Source organism: Bacillus rossius, chromosome 6, assembly GCF_032445375.1.
Source record: "Bacillus rossius redtenbacheri isolate Brsri chromosome 6, Brsri_v3, whole genome shotgun sequence".
Classification (NCBI taxonomy): domain Eukaryota; kingdom Metazoa; phylum Arthropoda; class Insecta; order Phasmatodea; family Bacillidae; genus Bacillus; species Bacillus rossius.
This window is the reverse complement of record NC_086334.1, coordinates 7,562,475-7,583,684: the sequence shown is the minus strand read 5'-3', so window position 1 is coordinate 7,583,684 and position 21,210 is coordinate 7,562,475. Positions and strand designations below refer to the sequence as shown.

General features: G+C 38.6%; 1 protein-coding gene across 1 annotated transcript in view; it reads right to left on the bottom strand.

The window, feature by feature from the left end:
• LOC134533492 (peroxidasin-like) overlaps window positions 1-21,210 on the bottom strand; it is a 521,250-nt gene that overhangs the window by 484,860 nt on the left and 15,180 nt on the right. The window contains exon 2 of the mRNA XM_063371017.1: window positions 4,086-4,129. The gene's annotated coding sequence lies outside the window, so the exon portion shown is untranslated. The remainder of the gene's footprint in view (window positions 1-4,085; window positions 4,130-21,210) is intronic.

The window sequence follows — 21,210 nt, the reverse complement described above, 5'->3', positions numbered from 1 at the left end:
GGGTTAGTATCAGATTTAATTCATAACCAAAATGTTAATCAGTAAGTCTTTTTAATTTTTAGTATGTTTTAAATACCCAATTTGTGTATCTCTTTTTGTGCATTCGAAGATATATTTTACCTTGATGAAATACACCTTCTTTTTAATTTTGATAAGCTGGCCAATTTAACATAACACACGCGCCTATTTAATTTTAATTAGGATTATGCCGTCATTTACCCTCAAAATTTCGTTTATTTTGGTTAAACCCATGCTCAGAATAATGAAAAATTTCGCCTTAAAACTGACTCCTGTTTTTAGTAGCACCTGTGTTAAATCCATTTATTTAAAATAAACATAAATTTATTTTTAAATTAAAATTATTTTGCCAGAAGTTATATAACACTAAGATAATTCAATTTTTTTATTATAACATTAATATTCACCTATGTTAAAACTTAATTTTAAGGTATGTTTATTAATCATTGACAATATCTTAAAGTAAGTAAGATAAGATTAATATATAATTGTTAAATAATGAAAACAGAGTATCAAACTTTCACCCATGTAATTTGTAATTTGTCATATAATTTGTGCGGAAACTATATAATATTTTTACTAACGAATTTTTACAAGGTGGTCAGGATTTTAATAATGTCCCTTGTCAAAAAAAATTGTCAAGTCTGTTTCATTTTTATTGGAGACATTTCATCATATAGTTTAACCTTTTGCTCTGCAAATCGAATGATTCGATAGTCGACGTAGTTGCTATGGTAGCGAATTCTAGCGGTAGGTGCGGAACATGTGAGTGGCAGTCAGAAATGTATTTATTGATATTAATTACTGGTCCATATAATTAAAAACATATTTTTTTGTTTATATTAGTGATATAAATGGTGTTTATAAACTTTTTCAAATGTATTTTTTATTTTATTCATACAAGTATGATTCTGATAGCACATGTTAAATTTATTTGTATTATAAATTATTATATAATTGTTGTAATAAATAATTAAATTTAATGAATTAGATTAAAAATTCTGTATATTTATTGGTTATATTTTCTATTGAAAAAGTTTATCTAAAATATATTAAAAAATTAAATAATTTATTTATATACACATATTTGTATTAATATTGAATACTGAGTATTAATTTCATTAGAGTTTTTACAAAAATAGTTCAGTGTCACTATTCAAAAATAAGTATAACTTTTAACGCGCATACATAAGTACATACACCTTTTTTATGATAAAACAAAGCTACCCTTTGTTGTTTCGATGAATGAAAAAAAAATACAATACGTAAATCTACATACATGTTGTTCATTCAAAGTTTCTTTCTCTAGTTATAATTCATTCTGTGGATAGATCACATTAATAGAATTATTCATTTAAGAAATATTTGCGCGCAAGTTTAGGTGAATCTTGTGGTATTTTCTGACACAATTTTTAAAACATATGAATTATGACGAGTTTTCTAATGAAAATGACTCAAATAAGACCCAAAACTTCAATTCGTCTGCATACGAGAGGAAGTTATAGCGCATAAAATGCATTACAAGTAAAACTAATAAGAATACTTAGCACGTCATTCGAATTAAAGTTTTCCCGGGTTTCCTCTTTTGTTACGAAATAAGGATTATTTTTAGAAAAATAAATTCTTCGTCACTCTGGCTTTTTTTTTTTTTAATTTTTACTTGACTTCTAGTTCGTGCAGGCGGACTGCATAATACGAACTTCTTCGACCTCCTTTCTTCCCAGACTTGCCTTCTCCGGAGAAGTTTACTGCAGTGGAGCACGAGACAGTCCGTAGCACGACGTGACAGCTGTTACATTTGTGAATGTGGTTCGGGAAGTCCACGATCGTGCTGTTCATAAATATTTTTTAAGAAATAATTATATAAACCGAACTGCTCCAGTTGCTTTTACGTTGTTTGTACAACATTGTGTTAGCAGTGGCATGTATGTTTAGCCATATTACTGGTTCGTTAAATCATAATGTACAGAAAAATACCACAGTTTCTCTTAGACAAAATTGTGCAGAGATCCACTTGCTAACCGTTATATTATTTTGGAGTGTATATTTTTGTTTAAATAGCATGATATAAAATTCACAATTTAAAAAATCTCTCTTTAGAGCATCTACATGTTGGGTGAGGTCAAGTATTTTACATTGGCTTTACTAACAAATTTATAAGTGCATTATGCTTTAGACAATAACATTATTTATAACTGTAATTCTTTGCACTTATCTGTGTTAATCTACATATATTTGTGTTATTCCACTATCTCATTGAGACGTGCATACAATACAGTTGTATCATATAGCTAGCTACCTCTGCATAGCTTAACCAACTAGTAATTTTAACTTTCTAAGCACAAGTATTAACTGAAATAATGGTTTTAATGAAACCTACTCTGAATTGTTTTCGGACAACCAAAGTATTTTAAATTTGTATTTTTTCTTAAGTACTGCATAAATACTATTTGACTGTCTAAGAAAACGGAAAAATCAGATTATATGTAACTTTATGTTGACCAAACATTTGAATATTTAACGTATCGAAAGATGTTGTCACTAATGCTGTTTTGATATGTATTATGCAGGAACATTTGTCCACAACCGGAATTGCAAAAATAAATAAATAAATAACTTTCGGTGCTTTGTCTGAATAAATACACAGAAAACTATTTTTGTAAATGTAACAGAAATATCCATGTAAAATTACAGGAATAATTAAATTTGTGTATTTACATGAAAACAACTGAAATTACTAAAAAATAGTGTTTGCAGTAATGCTTTATGTTGTTCCAGTACCTCCAATAGTTAAAGTTATTTTAAACCGTTCCCTGAGTATATGTTTTTACTATTATCTGCGCACATTAATAAGCATAATAAAACCACATAAATTCAAATTATTGAATATTATTTTTTCTCTACCATGGTTTAAAATGATATATTCTTGAACGAAACATCAACTAAAATATAAAATTATGCACCAATCTTCGTAAGAAATACTTAGTATTATTTCGAAGAACGTATTTCATATATGCAAAAACATCCATAGCCATGTGTGGTACAAAATTACAATATATTTCTTGTAGTATTACAAACTTTTTTTCGCTAATCGTTTCCAAAGGAATATTTTGTAAAACTACAGAATGCTGTTTAGAACCAAACAAAAACAAAATAACACACAAAAAACTGCGTCATTATTTGTTAATATTCAAGATGATAAATTCTTTCCAGCGTTCTACTGATTTTGGAGGATGTATCCCTGCCGTTTACAACGTGTGCTCGACGTACAACGCGTTCATTTCCCCTTCTCCAGCCAAACCATTTTGACCCCCTTCCCTTTACCCCTCGGTTCACAGGCTCATTTCCGTAAAATTATTATGACGCGCGGCGCTATCGCGATTGTGCGGGCGAGCCTTTGTTCGCGGGCGGCCGGTGGGCACGACACGGGCCTCCGCGCCTGCGCCGTCGACCGCATGCACGACGCCGATCGCTATCTCTGCCCCCCTCCCCTTCATTCCCCACAATCACCCCCCCCTCCTCCTCAACCACTCCACAACATTCCCTGGCTCGAAGAGTCACGCCTTGTTTGTATCTTTCATTGACGGTGCGCACAGATACTTCATAGGTGCTGGGTTTTATCAGCGATGTACAAGTGGCTGTGTACACCAGCGTTCGTAAACTCTTAGCGCGTACACCCGCGGACACGTAACTTGAGTCGACCGGAAGGAAGCGTGGTCGCTTTATCGGCGGCTTCTTTGGTCAAGGTATTTTTTTTTTTTACTAGACAAACGACTGATTGTAATTAACTTATCATCCAGGATAACTTAAACTCAGTTTGATTTAGAGAATGGAAGATAATTTTTCTTTTTTTAAATGCGTGTTTTTTTTTTTAATTTTAACACACTCCAGTTCTTTAGCTTCATAATTCCATCCACAAACCTCAGGAGCAAGTGACAAGAATTTTGAATCCCTTTTATAACTACTACACTACGTGGAGGATTAGGCAAACATCTGAGCGGATCTACTGATTATATCAAACATAAAAATAGAACAATATTTAGGTTAGCAGCAGTAGAGGCACTCACCTGTATCCACAGTCAGAGCAGTTCCTTTGGGTCGTAAGCGAATTCTGTAAAGAAACCAAAAAATTTTTTGAAAATGTGTGTAGCTTATAATCATGAATACAACCGAGACATGGCTTAACCTACCTCTACCCTACGCGTAGAGACAAACAGGCATATGATGCTCTAGACAATGTCACCCTTAGCGACTTAAAAAAAAAAAGAGAACCACGTGTTTCTCGCGAGCCGGTCACTCTAAGGCAATGATTAGAGACCGGACAAATTCGTGGATTCATTTCGTGATTGGCTGAAATTCAAACATTTGTACAATTCTGCTGGTTCTGCTATTGGCTCGCAGTTTAACTGGAGCTCTCTGGGCCAATGAGAGACTATCGACCAAAGAAGCGTCAAATCACAAGCTACCCAGTGGAGACGCCTCACAATTTAGTACCCAATGAACACGCGTGTTTACTTGAGAAATGCAGAGGATAATGGAGGCTATCCTAGAGGTCATTGAATCAGCGAATTTTTCCGGTCCCTAGCAATGATCTGATATGAGCGTGAGTAGAGATGGATAGAGCTGTAACATTTTTTTGAATGTCACGCTGTAAGGGAACACGTAATGTGACCGCACGCGAAGAGGGTGTGGTCACCACGCATGCCCTGGGGTCTGGAGCAATAAAAAAATTTGTTCCACTACGTATTTAATGCGCTCTGTGCGGGGTGACAGTCGTACCGTTACCTCGTATACGTGAACCAGTGCAACGTGATTCTTCCCGGGCCGCGGTGGGCGAGTCTTCAGACATCTCGCATCCACCAGATGGATCCGGGTTCGATTCCCGGTGGGTTAAAAACAGGTTTGCCTGCAAGTGGGAAACATGACGGACGTTTCCGTGCGCCAGTTGGGGTTTTATCGGTCCTCGGCCCATTCCTTCCGTCAGTCCTGCGTCCTCATCTCATTGCCATTCATTGGCACTGATGTTGCCAATGTTGTCGAGATGGCAAGGCCTGATTCGTGTATCCATTCATCTCGTGATTCTCCCGGCCAATCGCACTCATTAACGCCATGAGTTTTAATGAGCTGTTGTTGTGTCTTCACATGTTGCTTTGATTAGAAAACATGGTAGAACCAGAACAATAGACGAAAAATATCATACCCTTAGTATACCTACAATTTTGAGACAAACTTAGGAATTTAAACCCCATTATTACGGGACTGCCAAAAACTTGTTAAATACGTGTAACATGATGGCGATGCTCCACAGTTAAGGTTTGCGTGCGCTGCGTTCCTGCGCCCTGAGATGGCTCTGACCTGCTTTTTTAAAACCCCGACTCCACCCATCTCTCATTTTCACCCGAGTAAAAACTTTGCCGCGCATTTACTCAGCTAAATGGAGAAGCAGCATTAGCGAGTTCACATCACACGTATCCTTAATTTGTTACTTATCCTTGGACATGCCATCAGTTGGAACATGCTAAGTGTCATTAACATTTATTTTTAACAGACAGGCATTAAGATACACTTAGTTAATATTCGGCATATTTCGAAGAAAGACTACCTATTGTACCATGGTGCGACTTCCGCAAAAATAAAAAATAAAATATTTTTAGTTAAATGGTCCATAGACACATCGTAACCTCAAAATTATATAAGTATAACACATTCATGGACACGGAAACTGTCGTAATTGTGTACAAATCAAAACTATAACATAAAGCATATTATGGAAAATCTCGGCCAATTTCATAAATGGGAAAAATTCCGACCAATAGAGTAAAATTGTTGATGGTTCTTTTGAAAAATCCCAAAATATGACAAATATCGCATACTTCTGAACGTATTATACCTCGTTGGAGTACAAAATTCCTACATCCCAAAAAAAATTTTATATTACCAACTATAACTTAAAAGTGTGGGGGGGAAAAAGGGGGGTTAGAGGACCAAAACAATATCATAACTCCCTTAGTACGCACTACATCAAAACCGAACATATGATTTGAAAACATATAATTTTAATAGAAAACTTTTTTTTCTGAAACAATTTTTGATGAGACGAACCACTGCTGCAAGAAGTTGAAAAATAACAGTGGTAGAAATATACTAAATCTCATTTCCGTACTATTTACACTATTAAGTCCTGTCTTATTTATAGTTTGCTGCAAAGGGTGGAAAAAAAGGGGTTAGAGGACAAATAAATTCATAAGTCTCTTAGTAGGCATACCATGGAATACGTTTAAATTGTTTGTAAATATTATAATTTTTATCTAAAACTATTGTCTTAAGAAACTTTTTATAAGACGAACCATTACTGCAACGGTTTGAAAAAACAAGGGGTTGGAATAAAAAAAAATAAAACTTCCGTACCATGAACACTATCGATTACGTTAGGGCCTATGATTTATTTTAAACTTTCTAAATATCGTCTAAAACTTTTTTCAAATTTTTACGTAACCAACCATTACTGCAAAGTGTGGAAATAACAAGGATTGACGAAAAAATATCATAGCATTTTTAGTAAGTTAACTTACAAACTTTCATTTTAAATATTCTAAACATTAACTAAAAAACTTTGGCTGAAACAATTTTCGATGAGATGACTTATTACCGTTAAAACAAGGGTTGAAATAAAAAAATCTAAACTTATAAAATTCAAAACATCACATTCGTTCAAATTTATTTTAAACCATATTAATATTATCTTAAACCTCGGTCCAAAATAAATTTTGGTACGACCACGTATTAGTGCAAGGAATGAAAAATAGTGTTTGAAGGACAGAAAATTTTATAACTAACTTAGTAGGCATAACATGACATTCGTTCTAAGCTATTCACTGCTGGATGCATTGATTTAAAAACATTCGAAACATTTTCGCTGCATGAAATATGAGAAAATGTTTAATCGATCATTTTAGTATTTAGAGAATCCTATATATATGTTTTGTACATTAAGATTTTAAATATTCGAGAAAATTTCCAGAAGAAAAAGGTACTCCGAAATCTATCTAAGCCTGAAGGCTGTGACGTAAGGGATTTTCTTATTTTGAAGTTGTATTGCAACAGAAATATAAAGGTTAACTTTGACTAATTTGAAGCTGTCCAAGCTATCTGCATTATGACAAACCTTTTGAGAAAACGAATTTCATTACAAATACAAGAAAAATCTCTCAGCAGCTGGTACGTTTGTTAAAAATCTTTAACGAATATCTGTTTTAAACCATGCCTTCATATAGCTTGCCATTTCTCTAAGAGGTTGAACATAAAAAAAACATAGCTTTTTTAAAATTTAGCATTATTTTAATTGTCTTGTCAACTTTGAAATTTTACAATTCAAACAAAGCAAACAATTATAATGGCTTTATTGACCTCTAAATAAATATGAACTGCGAATCTCACATAACTGAATCATTGGGATTGGTAAAATGTTTCTGGTTATTTCAGTAACTCAGTTCCACTAACTTTACCGTTATTTCTTCTTACATTCAGTGAAATCTGTACGTTCTGACAGCAATTCTTTGGTAATTCCTCTGACTAACAGTAAGTACCCGTACCATAAATTCATTCGCGGATTCATTTCGCGACACACTATAATCCAAACTCGTTCACCTTCGTGCTTTTTCTGTTATTGGATCGCAGTTTATTAGAAGGATACTGAGCCAGCGAAAAACCCTCAACGAAAAAAAAAGCATCGAAACAGCAAGCAACCCAGTTAACAGGTCTCACAAGACAGCAGCAAATAAGCAGGTGGCATTTGTCCCAGTACGTTGAGATTTAATGAGTCTATCCTAGAAGTCATTAAAACCGTGAAAAATTTTCTAGTTCCTCCAGATAAAAGGGCGTTCATAAATGAAAACCGTTCCTGCAACTCACATCACGCCTCAAGCAACGCTCCGTGCTTGACGTATGGACTTTCAATCGACCCGCTGAACAAGCCTGTTTCATCTTCATTCATCAAACAGGGAATATTTCCCGCCTGGCTCGGATAATGCCGCGCTTGGTCGCAAGCTCTGAAAGAAGCACTCCACCGCCTAGGAACAGGCTTGAGAAATAGCGCGCAATAAGTTACAAGGGACGCAGCGGCCGATAAGAAGAAATGTAACCCCGCCATCAGGGTAATCTGCAACGGTAATGGCCTCTATCCTCCCTTAGGCTTCGCGAAACTGCTTGGGTGCAACAGTGGCACAAGGCACAACGCCTGAAAGAACCCCATTAGACTCATGAACGGCGGTTCGCAACACGCAAGAAGGACATTTTTTTTACCCGGCCACGGATATAAGATAACGACAATAGTATTAGTAGAAAAAATCTTGTGCGCTTATTCTGACTAAAGCAATACGTTAAACAAGCATAAATGTGTCCATAATGTTTACAAACAATTTATTATTATAATTTAGCATTTGTATAAATATCTACTGTTGGAATAAGTAGTAAGGTAAAAGGTACCCGAAGTTTTAATTATAGTTAGAAGTGAAGCCGAGGCTATACCTGGTGCGTGCCCATCAGCGTCTATGAAGCTATCCTAGAATACATTTTGTAAATTTGAATAGTCGTAAGAAGGTATCATCGCAACTTAAAAAATATATAAGTCATAAGCCATAAAAATTGCGTTTGAACAAACTTGGCATCAAAAATATTTAAAATTGTGTTAGTTCTCTAAAGCGTTACAAACGCGTTTCTATCTTTTAAGTATTTTTCAATTAAAAATTTAGCCCATTAGATACATTAAAACAATATTAACCTCAAAGATTTTATAACACATAATATATCACTCCGTCTATGTATATTTGTCTTTGCTTAATGACAGAAATCAGTCTGTAAATACTTTGTACAAACAAAATATAACTTTATTGTGCAAATTCAACATTAGAAATTTAGCAAAAAAAAATTACCACGAAATTCTTTTACTTTTCATTGCGTCGTATATAACTAGGCTAAACAATTTGGTGTGTATCTACAGAATGACGAATGCTGCTCTATATCTAAATTTCAAAGTTAACTAAGGGTTGTGAAATTTTTAATGCGTGTATGTTTTGAGTTTACATTATTTCTTTTTATGACTATAAATCATACACAGTATCAAATGATAGTTGTACTGTTGTAAAGTTCAGTTTGGCACACCAATACGAAAGTAAAAAAAATTTTCGGGTTTATGTTTCTACAAGTGAGTCTGCCATCTTTGTGACACATTTCCGTTCATCGTCTTCTTTTCACGACATTACTCCTAACAAATGTCGTATACCGAAAGCTAATATGCTTACACAAGAAAAAGAATCCTTCCTGCTTCGTGCATCAAACCATTTATAACAAATACAAATAAACGTTTGCTCTTACAGCCTAGAGATTAATTTACTTTAAAAAAAAAAAGGGGTTGTCTGTAAAGTCGGTTTACGGACGATAATTTTACGTGATAACGTCATAAGAAAACATTGATGAAAAATTGCATACCTTTTTAATTTTCAAATATTATTTACAGTTTTTGTAAATTTAATTTAAATAATTTATTTAAATATAATCACGAACAATCAGTTAAAAAGCCCGCCTTAACCTGTTTGATATTATGGAAGATTTTCTCGCACGGTGGTTGGCCGGTTCTTGCGCGCTCGGCCCAGGCGGGACGTGACAATTTTTCGTGCGTGCAGCCGGCGTTCATCGATTTATAAGACGTTTATCACGTAAAAAAAAAATTTGGTTTCGAGAGAAATAGGCGTGTTGGTTACAGCAGGAAGTGCCGTCTTGTTTCCTTCCGCGGTCCTGCCGCTCGCAAGCGGGAAGTTGAAACGGGGGAATAATTGCGCGCGCATCTGGTGAGCGCCAGGGGGTAAAAGCGGGCACAGGAAGTATCTTTAGGGCTCCGCATACTCGGACACACATACGGTGTGCAGAGCTTCAGGAAAAACAAGGCGATTTCAAAACTACTCAATATATCCGAGTGAAGTCTGTTCACGAAAAGCATTTAAGAGTTCGCTAAGGGCTGCAAAATACTTTTGATTTTGGATTAAGTTTTTAAAATGTACTTTTAGAACAGTTAAAGTGGCTAAAACGCATGTTTTCAAAGTAATTTTAAGGCGTAAAACAATGTGCAGATTCTTGAAAGCACTTAAGGGACTTGAATTACACCTTTATCTTCATTTCTCCGTCATATAATGTTACCTTCACCGATCAAATTTCACAGTTATCCTGTGACGACGAGAAGACTGCGCGCCAGTTCAGAGACTTGCGCTTAGAGGCTATACCGCGCTGGAAGCACCAGCGAGCGTCGCGCTTATCATCCCGCCTCACTAACACACATACACCCCTGACGAGGCGGGCCCCTTAAGAGGCCGATGCAAGAGGAACTCCTCTCCGATAGCTCCCCCCCGCACGAAGCAGCGACGACTCCAGTCCACGCATCTCCCGGGGGAAGTTAACATTTGCGCCCAAGTCTTCCCAAACTGGCGCGGACTCTCTGGCGGAATCTGTCGCCGACATTGTTCTCCCTCGTCCCCCCCCCCCTCTCCCCCCACACCCGAACCCGTGGAGCTATTTCTCTATCCCGCCGAGCGCCCATCAGGGGGCCGGCCCGGGTTCCTGGACGGCATCCAGACTTGTTGTCTGTTCCCTCGGGACTCCCGCTATCGCCCCGACACTCAACTCCGGGCCGGCCTTAGCGCAACCCATGCGAGAGCTGCCACCATCCCAACCGAGTGAGTCTGTCCTCGGCGGGCGAGCACGTCCACGTACCAACAAAACACCCCGATAAAAACACATTATCGCTTTGATCAATTAAGTTACGTAAATAAAGCCTTTTAGAAATGTTTATCTTAGATGTTAACTCAATAATAATACAAAAAAAATCTACTTAGAAAAAGTGATTATACTTATTTCTTATAGTACACACAAGTATAATGTTCCTGTAAGTTACATGTGTTATAATCCTGGGAATAAGTGCTTTCTTATTTTACCATCCGTACTACTTCTGCTGCTTCCTCTATTTAAAATGCTGTGAATTTTATTTCCTAGTTATGGCTGTACGTTCTCTTCAAGCACATTTCCCCGCTTATACGTAATTCCACGTGATCTTCGGATTTGTATTGTGAGCCCCTTTCATATTCGTGGTGGGCTTAGAGGCATTACCGATTTTTAATTTCATAATCCTGCTCCAGCCTTTACTGTTAACTTTAATTTGGTACTAATATTTGAATACGAGGTGTTTCTGGCCACATAAGCCAGTTTGTTTTGTTAAAAGTAACAAAATAGTTCCGGATAGGATCACCCAATTAATTAGCTACAGATTTACTCATAACCTTATATTCGCACTAATTTTTAAAGTACAATAATTCAAATGTCTGGTCGAAAATTAGTCACTCTTTCATAAAGTCCTCAATTTACTCTCCCCCACTGGAGCTCGGCTCGGCAGTGTAGGCCTATCTCTCTACTGCTCGTCTCTTGCCGCACATGTCTGAGCCAGCATCGCAATGCATCGCACTGCTCACTCATCCGCCGCACACACAACACAGCCCTAGCTGCTCCGGTCCCCTATGCTCCAAACTTTGTACACGAAGTCCACCGTTCGCCATCCAAGGAGTCACTCCCACTCTTCACTCCGCTGGCGCTGTCCTCACAGGTCGCTACGAGGAATACTAACTGTATCCCCACCTGCTTCTGTCACTCCCGCTCCGCTCGTCGCAGGCCGGACTCTATCTTAAATACCCCGCCAATATTAAAAACCTGTAAAGGTCTCGTAGCAACTCCGAAGTTGTCGCGTCATCATAATCTTGTGACAAGAAGCTTTCAGAACAACGGCGTCCTTGTTACGCCACTTCTCGCAGACGGGACACTGGAAACGGGTCAAACCCTCGACAGACAAGGAGAGAGGCGCCGCTCCTGATCGGATTACCGCAGAGGGGCGAGGGGAAGCCTAAGATGTACATCAAGTTCTGTCCCTGCCCGAACACGCCCGAATATTCACCTTCGGCCAACCTCGGGTTTATTTATATATATTTATATTTCTCTGTTTATTTTAATGTAGCTATACTAACCTAACTAACCGTCCATAGTGTTTTAAAGTGTTTTAATGTAGTTAACCTAACCAACCAGTTTTAATATTTGAATTCATTTTTCCTGCGCAAAAATGAAACAAATCCCGAGGTTGGCCGAAGGTGAATATTCGGGCGTGTTCGGGCAGGGACAGAACTTGATGGACATCTTAGGCTTCTCAGGGACGAGCGCTACCTGTCCGAGTGGGGGGGGGGGGGGGACTTTACTGGACCCTCCGCTGGTCGGCGCTCCGGCTGACTGGCCTACCTTACTGCTCATCTCTAGTATCCTCGCAACAACATTGATGTGTCGCTGTGTTGTCTTATGCTGAGAGATAGTAAAAGAACGTCGCGTCGGTGCAATTACATATTATCTATGAAACTTCGCAAGATTACACATGCAGGGAAGGCAAAGCCCATGTTTCACGTCGACGACTAAACGATTTTATGATATTATAAAATGGCCTATATTAATATCATTATTAGATGTAGCCATTCTCGAAAGTTGATTAATTAATAAAAGTCAATTTTTTGATAGGGAAAAAATTATTGATATTAGCCAGTCACTACTAACTTCGGGAACTCCATTAAATTATGCATTATGCTTCAACGAAGGAAATACCCAATATTTAACAAAATTGTATAAGAACTGTTAAAATCATAATGCCAAATTTTCGTTCCTCTCTCTCGACCGTACTGCTTCCTATTAACATGTTACGAAACTGGTTTGTTATTATTTCTCTGCTAATTTTCCTCAGTGAATGCAGCCCTGCAACAACAGTGTTGACCACCGGTTGTAGGTAAAATAATGTGGAAGGCAAATTTAAAAGGGTTTTGCACATCATATATTCGTTTGCACGGTATTAGAACCCATTACCTCATGAACACAAGTCAGATACGTTTCTACAGAAAAAAGAAATGAATGCTATTGTAAATTTACATACAAAAATATAATTTCTCTAATTGTGAAGAATTCCCGAATAGCAGCATTCGAGCATAAAGCACGAACGATATTCAAATACAATAAATGTATTTTAACATATATATTTATTTATATATTTATCTATTTCTCTGCTAACGTTAAATAGTGAATGATATTACGTTAAAACTGCGGGGAAAAAAAATTCAATTTCAGTGGAGTAAATTTTTTTTTTCAGGCGAGTCAAAAATTTCAAAACAAATCAAACAAGCAAATTTGTGTATTATATTCTCCCGTCGTAACCATGTTTAAAAATAACCGCACGAATGTTGTATATTTCCTTGAGGTGAAGTGAAACACAAAAAGCTCAACCAACAAAACAGTCAAAGGCTCGTCATGAATAGCGACCGCGCGACGCCATCATTTGTCGACGCTCGACAGGACTATTGTCGCGAGGAAAAAATATCGTCCTTCCTGTCTGCGCTCGAACACGTACACAGACGTCTGTGAAGTTGGGCGCTCAATGGATTGCAACCAAAAGGGCGTTTAAAGGAAAAATTTGAAAGCCATAGAATTTCCATTGTCATCTTTTTTTTTTGGTTAGGGTCAAGGTCATTGCTAGACTCCTGCATGCAAAGCATTAAGTTTTTCAGAACACACAGACATCAGCTGATACTTATATCTGAATATTTTGAACACATTTTTTATAATAACTACATATACTTTTTACAGAAGTAAAAAATATGTTTTGTATATATCGTGACTTAATATTTTGAAATTTACCATTACTTTAATCACACAAAACAAAAAAAAACTTATTTGCTAAAATAATTTTATTGCGTATTGAATGAACACTAGCACATGCGCATTTGAAGAAAAAAATCTTAGTGTGACATAGATTTAACATCATTCAAGTACTTGGTACAAAACCACTCTGATTCGTTGTGTCCACAAAAAATTGTTTAGCTGAAATAAAAATATAAATCGTGTAGACAGTTTTAAAAATATTTGCACGCCAACATTTTTTTCACTGCAAACTTTTTGGACGCTTAGCAACAAACTATTATTGGTAAACCAATAAGAAACAAAAAAAAAATGACATCACTCAATTAAAAAATACAGTCGCATAATAAACTAACAAATAGTTGTGAAGAACATACAAACAAATCTGTGGTAGATGCAGCTAGTCATATTTTCCGTGTTTATCGTACAATAAAACTGCCAATCAAGGGGGAAAAAACTCCATTGTACAGTTAAGTGTTGCAAAAGTACACTTACCTTAAGTTAAAGTTTTATAGATAATTTTCGACACATTGTCTGCGGAGAATAATTTGCAAAGCATATTAATTTATTTTTTTTCAATATGGATGTAAATAACGCAATAATCTTCTGATACTGTCCAATATTTTTATTAATTTATATTAAATATATTTTGAAATTGTATCGTTCAAACAATGTGATAACAGGGAGTTTATCAGGGGAAAATGAATTAGGAATTAAATAATTAGAAACATTTATAAATTATCCCTTTTTTGTGTAACTGAGAGCTAAGAGTAATAATTTTACTGCATTTTTGCAGTGGTTTCAAATCAAGAATCTTTGTAAATGGTAAATACACTGGCCATAATTTTGTTTCTAACGAAAATGAAGGCTTTTTGGGTGACTCAATTGCTCTCAGTTTTTTTCTGGGCTACGCAATAACTGACCGAGGCCGTTAAAAAAAAAAAAATTGGGACAGGGACGAGGGTACGAGAAAAAAGAACTGCTAAATATTCCGTCTGTCATTCAACCGGAATTCCAATATCCTATCCATGCACCAACAGAGGCAAGCGGAATTTCTCCATTGTGTGCAGGTGTGAGAGAAATAGTTTTTCTCAATAATGAGCATTTAATGAACGAATATCAAGGCCAGTTAAATTTAATCGATTTGTTTGTGCATAAAAAAACTTAAGATACAATATTTAATTGCTTGTAGATGTATAGACTTCAATATTTAAATCAGTCCCAATTTACTTTATAGATTGAAAACAATTGCAATTTTTTGTGGAACTAGAGAGATGCAAATATTAAAAGAAGTTAATTTTAAATAAATTCCACTGATTTACATTAGTTATAGGAATGTGAGATAAATACTTAGAGGGTACATTAATAAAATGTTTCAACGTTCAAAAACGGTTTCTGACTATATTAAATTTAAATTGATGATTCAAAAAATAAATGGTCTACTTCCATATAGATACCTGAAATGAATTACTGTCATGTTTAAAGAAATGATGCACACAGAGAAAAAATATTTCTGTGAATAATTGAAATACTTTATTATATAATTACAAATTAATGTACATTTTAAAATACAAATTACTTGCCACGGTTTAAAAAAAGTGTTCGTCTGAATATTTTTGTATCACTTTAAATAAGAATAGCATTTAATAGTTAATTAATCAAATGTTTTCTTATAGGTTATCTTAAAGTACGAAGATACGATATTTTTAGTGTGGATTTATTTTGAGAGCGATGCTGTAACATCATAATGATGTGAAATTTCAAATGAATAATGCGTGAAAGTATTTATACAGTGTCCAAATCAACCTTAAGTTTATAATTGTACGTACTTACTTATCAGAACTGAAATCGAAAGATCTTTTTGAACTAGAAGATTGACATAAATTAATGTGATTTTTTTAATGGAGTGTAAAAAATTTACAATTTTTTTGCTTGAATTTGTTCTGAATTTAAAATTATTTATGTATTTAATAAAACAAAATTTTAGGTACCCGCTTAGCTGGATAATACCATTAATAGATTATATGTGTGTGTGTGTGATCTGCCCTAGTACACGACAAGGACAAGTGAAGTGTGCCAGATCGAAAGCACATGGCAGTGTACTTTAATCCAGACACAGCCTTACGTGAATAGCGTAAAGTGTTGAGGTAGGCAGGACTGTGCAATTACAGTGCGGGAAAAGAACTTAAACTGCTGAGAAATGTCACTCGAGCCACACGCCTTCACCGGGGGATGTTCCTCCAGCTCCTGGATGAGGTAATAGTTCGTGGCATCCGCATTGACCTGGGGCAAACATTGTTTCAGACTCCCGCTGCAGGTAAAAGGTTGGGGGGAGGGAGGGGGGAATCAAAGAGAGAGTTACGGTTGGTCCTTTTTTTTTTTTTTACCGGGCATGGTCCCACTCCTCCCCTCTCCCCCAGCCTGACGTTATGATGGGCGCAAGACAAATTGGTTCGGAGCCCGGCACGGGGTTGACCCGACCCCGCGGGGGCGGGAGGGGGGTGGTTATAAACACACTGCGAGGGGTAGGGGGGGTTAGGGACTGGAGCGAGGCTGATCGAAGCACATGAACAAACCCCAGGGTGGGTCACCTGGGGTGGCGTGGCCGTCAGCGCGAGGGGAGGAAAAAAAAAGGGGGAAGGAATACGAAACGGGAGAACCCGTAATTAAAAACTGGAATAACGATGCGTTTGCGGAATACAGCGAGCGGGACGGAGCAGTTTTAACGAAGGGTTGCGTAGGCGCGCGGAAGAGCAAAAAAAAAATATATACATATACGCAGTAGACCCGGTGTTTTATTAACGCACTCGTGAGAATCGGGTTTTATCCACCACGCTAGGAATTTCAGGAGCCAATACGTCACTGGACCGAAGTATACTCAGAATTAGATTTTTTTTTTTGTTACCAAGCCTACCGACTCTCTGCGCAGTGTCATGTTTGTGGATTCCAAAATTTCATCAGCTCTGTGCAGGGATATCACACGTACTACTGTCATTGAACCTCTACCATAATCGTAATTTGTGTACCATGTAACACGAGGAAGCAGTCATGGTACGCTAAATGAACCATTAATGTACTGAAATGTAAATAAACTGTGTAACAGGCTTGTTTATATTTTTAATGTGATTTTTTCTAATGTGAATATTTTATGTTTGTTCAGCGTTTTATGTATGAAATAGTCTTCAGTACTTTTTATTTTATTTTAACTGTTTTAAAAAAATAAATTCTAACTGTTTACAAATTTTTAAGAATTATAGTAAATTAAATGTAAAATCAAGCTTTGCCAGGAATGTATCAATATTTTTTTGCGAGTGCACCAATATTGTGTGCCGGTGTACCCATATGTTATGAGCCAGTGTGACATTAATGAGCACAAGTGTACCTACATACACCATTGTTTTGTTTGAATTTACCAGTGTTTTGTGTCAGTGAGTACCATTATTTTTTTTGTGCATGTGTGCAATTGTTGTTTTCTGCCGGTGCATCATTGTCTAGAACGTACTGTGACGTGGTGTATGGAAGGTTATCGGTCAGGCGCAGCTTGTCCGGCTCACATCCCAGGGTCGTGGGGTCACTCCAGGCCGCCTGCGCCGAGGGTGGGAGTAGAGGAGCAGTTAGCAGGTCCAGCCAGCAGGACGAGCTAACAGGACGAGCCAGCAGGTAGAGCCAGCAGCACGAGCCAGCAGGTAGAGCCAGCAAGATGAGCTAACATGACGAGCCAGCAGGTTGAGCCAGCAGGACGAGCCAGCAGGTAGAGCCAGCAGGACGAGCCAGCAGGACGAGCTAACAGGACGAGCCAACAGGACGAGCTAACAGCACGAGCTAACAGGACGAGCCAAAAGGACGAGCCAGCAGGACGAGCCAGCAGGTAGAGCCAGCAGGAAGAGCCCCGGGGCCCAGGGTACATCTGCAGCCCCGTCGCGCGTCCTTGAAGGAGGACTTGCCCGAGTCCTTATTTGCATAACAAGGCCCGCTCGCCTCGGCGCGAGGCTTAGCAACTCCGCCCCCCCCCCCCCCCCCTTCTCAGTCCTTTTAGCTGGCGATCCCGAAGGCTGAAAGTAACCTTAACCGCTTGGATAACGGTTCACGCGGGGGGTGTCGGTCATAATCTCCCGGCTTAGTCTCGTTTACGGCCTCCCCCAACTGCGAGGACGAGCTTCGCGGTAACTACTTCAGAAAACTGTTCCGACTCTGTGAGGAAAAAATTGCCATTACGGCGCATGTCAACCGCTTCTCCATTGCAACTCCCGGGACTTGCTCCCCCTTAAGACCCGGTAACTCCGGTTGTACATCAACATAGAGACCCTATACTTCAAATTGCCTATAACATGGTTAGATTTCTAAATATCATCAAATAATATGAGCAAGTCTTTCAGTATTCGCAAGAAATATGTATCTATCATCTAAGCTCGGTAACGGGCCAATTCATGTGTTCTCAAGTTGCAAATACACTTGTAATACCAAACTCGGACACTAAATCAGACGTAGAATTCTTTAATTTAATGCCGAGCGCGATAAGTATACAAAAATTGTTTTGTTTTTTTCAACTACATTTCTTCACACATAGTTTCCGCACAACTCAAAAATATATTTAGTCACAAAAAAATTGCGTTGTTACAGAAAAAATTAAATTTTTAGGTAAATTTGGTAACTACAGTAACGGAAATCTGTTTATTTTAAAAAGATTAAAAAATAAAAATTAATTATAACAGATAAATAATCGACTGTTCCCAGAATCCTGCGGTATTAGCACCGCAGAGAAGGTCATATTTTTCCAATCTAGTTGGAATACCTTGATTTTTCACCTCCTAGATCTGATCCCGGTTGAGGGTATAGTGTGGATTTTTTTTTAATGTCATTTAGTTATCGTCTTTTATGTAGTTTTTTTGCATATCATTTATCTTTAAATTACTTGATATTTATTTCGGGTGGCAGACAGGGGGGCAGGTGTTATGTTACAGCGGCGAAGTACAAGTCTGCCGTGAAGCCAAATGAATTCGCGAGACTGGCGGCGCGCCAGCTCCAAGCGCCGCGCGCTGTCGCCTTTCTGCGCGGGCGGGGACGCACCACAACACCGAAATACCACAACGACGAACGTACAATAACGCCGAAAACCATAACGCCGAACGCCAAATTGACTACAACGCCGACAGCTAGAAAACTGCTGTGTAGCACAACGCCGAAATACATTAACGCCGAAAAATGGCATTGCAGGACTGCCACAAAGGTTAGGTTAGGTAAGGTTAGCACACAAATCATTCAGTTTTTTTAATATTGCTCCTCTAAGCCGCTCCCCCCCCCCCCCCCCCTACGCAGCAACATATTTCGGCGTTACTGTATTTCGGCGTTGTGGTACACAGCAGTTTTCTAGCTGTCGGCGTTGCGGTCAGTTTGGCATTCGCCGTTATGGTATTCGGCGTTATTGTACGTTCGGCGTTATTGTACGTTCGGCGTTGTGGTAACGACCCTGCGCGGGCGACACCAGGCCGAGGGCGCCCCTGGGAGGTCGCGCACGCTGCAACCCGCCACACGCGCTCTGTGTTCCTGCCCGCGGTGTGCGGCGCTGATACCACGTCCCGGCAAGGAGGGGGGGGGGGGGCTGACCATGAATATTCATGCGTGCGCGTGGCGGGTGAGGCACGCGCCGCTGTCGGCGATAAACGCGGGGAGCCGCGCAAGGTGGATGTGCTCTCGTCGGCACCAAAGATAAAGCACTCGTTCCCCCCCCCCCCCCCCCACAGCCTTTTGTTTTTTTTTTTCTTTTTTTAAAAAAATTACTAGAGGAACCACTTATCCGGAAAACCCACGCGAACAACCTCGCTCGCACCTGCGACAATCTCCTCAATGCGCGCGACAATATCCTCAGTGCGTGCGTTAATCTCCACAGCGCGTGCGACAGTCTCATCGGCGCGTGCGATGATCTCCACAGCGCGTCCGACAGCCTACTCGGCGCGTGCGACAGTCTTCTCGGTGTGTGTACAATAATATTTTTATGTATTATTATTTTTAGAAACCAATAAACTTATATGTGGCATGTGATGAAGAAACGAAAAATTAACTATCTCAAAAAAATGTTTTTTTTAAACAAAATATTTATAATTGCAGAATTGCATAAAATACATGTATTACCAAAAAATATATATATTTTAATAAATCTGATACACTATCAAGGCTACATAACAATGTCTGCTGAACACTTATTTTACTTAAGCACACAAAGATCACAGCAAATACCAGAAGCCAAACATTGTGTAGTTCGCACGTCAATTAACTATCTCATTGACTTATGTTAGATAAGCTTTGTGGGAAAACTTTAAGAAAAAATTTTGAACACTACCAAAATACAAATCTACTGCGCAAACTTTCGTGTGACAGAATCTTCCAGAGCGTTCTCTTGACAAAAAAAAATGTATCATCGCAGCGTGGCTCAAATACAGGCTAGGAGACTGCTTCTAATGAAACCACTAATCATGCTGGAGCCAGATCCTAGCAGGATCGCACACTGCACAATCGCTGGATTTTTAAAGGACATGTTTAAAACACTGGTCTGTAAATAAATACACGATGAAACACCTATAACTGTTCCAAAACAGTTTTTTTTGGGAATTTTTAGTGCTGTTTACAGTACCAAAATTATGTTTCTGCGAACGTTTACCGCCCGAGTTGGCTCCATAGTGCGTTGTGCAGACTGTACCGCCCCGTCGCTATCCAGAGCAACGGCCGTCTTCAGTTCCCTGGGGTGTCGTCGGCAGTCTGTAGTGGCGCCTCGCTAATGCACTCTTTCCTAGTTACCTGCCGGTCGGGACATCGAGCCGCGGGCAAATGGACACGAGTTTGTCGCTGCTCTTCCCCGACATGAAAGGGGGAGTGTGTAAAAAAAGAAAAGGGTAGCCATACAGCGAGCAATTACCACCCCCTCCTCGCGCCGCATCCCTTGAGAGCATTACCATATTAATGGAATTACACTCTGCCTACTCCCGCCTCCTTACTGATTCGAAGCACGTACCTCCGTCCACACACCAGATCTCTCCTCTCTTGAATATTCACTTCTGACTATGAAAATTGCGAGCCAAGAATTTTTTCGAGCCCGTCTGAAAAAATAAAAAATAAAAAATTGTTAGGCGTCTCTTATCAGCACTCCTCGCTTCTTCTTTAGCAGAAATGGCAGCGAGCGTTTCTCCGGGACTGCGTGGGGGGAAAAAAGAGGGGGGATGCGGGGTTCCTTCGTAATTTTTCATTCTCCGAACAAGCCGACAGCCGGAAAATATATCAGTAAATGGGGTGAGGTGCGACTTATCTCAGCCGAAACCCTCTGTTCACGGGGTGAAAAATTAATACTGTTAACTTATTAATTTAGTTGAATTTCGCAGTGAGTAAATACCTGGATGCGCGTTCTTATCGAGCCGAACAAATTATTTCTGCTCAGAGAAATTA